Here is a 1,095-nt window from a genome sequence, read left to right on the forward strand (position 1 = left end):
ACCACATGGTGGCTCACAACCATCTGTAATGGGATCTGACACCCTCTTCTGGTGTGTCTGAAGACAGCTACAGTGTACTCACACACATGAAATAAATCTAAAAAAAAAAAAAAAAAAAAAAGGGAATAGAGCGTCTGACTCTGGAGCCTGGTTGAAGCTTATTTTTCTCTTGGAGAAGTAGGAATGCCAGTGCAATTAACAGCTGCTTCAAGGCATTTCTCCCCTCTCAACTGTACACCTACAGTTTTCTAGGAATCTCACCAGAAACTCCATTATAGGAAAAGGATATGTACTAAACATGTACAATTCTAGTAGCTTCTGGTTTTACCTTATCCGATTATAATCTCATCCAAGGCATCTCTGGAGCCTCCCTCTAACCTTTTCAAAAGAGAAAAGGAAACAGGTTTCTTAGCAACCATTGGGAATGTAACGAGAGCCATGAAAAAGGTATTATAGCTAATGCTAATACAATTGAGGCTATCCCTTGAGGGTCCTATATACACCACCTTGCCCCATTCTCCCTCTGAAAACATGTAACTACACTTGATTATATGTTATGTTGTCTATTTCTGAGCACTTCTCTCATGCTTAGAGCTTATATTAAAATATCCATACTTTGCTTTTTACTTGCTAGGGCTGAAATTCTTTTCTGCACTAGAGCCATGAATCTCAGTTTGTTCCGAGTCCAGATCTCTGTACGATTAGGGTATTCCACAGGCCGCTAGAGGTTGCCACATGGAGCTGTGTCTTTGTCCTCTCACAGCTGACAGTTGGAGGGAATAAGAGAGTGTCATAGGGACTGGGCACCCCCTTGTTCTGCACAGGATCAACCTCTCTGACTTGGTTTATCTTGCCTACTTAACCTTGAAGCTAGGTCCATGTTTGGAGTACCCAGATGAAGTGGTAAGACTAAGTAAAACTATCCACACAGAAGTCGCTCGGACACACTGCCCTTAGAATGGTTTTCCTGGAGTAAAACTGTCCACACAGAAGTCGCTCGGACACACTGCCCTTAGAATGGTTTTCCTGGAGTAAAACTGTCCACACAGAAGTCGCTCAGACACACTGCCCTTAGAATGGTTTTCCTGGAGTAAA

The sequence above is a fragment of the Mus pahari genome, chromosome 19 (assembly GCF_900095145.1).
Source record: "Mus pahari chromosome 19, PAHARI_EIJ_v1.1, whole genome shotgun sequence".
NCBI classification, from domain to species: Eukaryota; Metazoa; Chordata; class Mammalia; order Rodentia; family Muridae; genus Mus; species Mus pahari.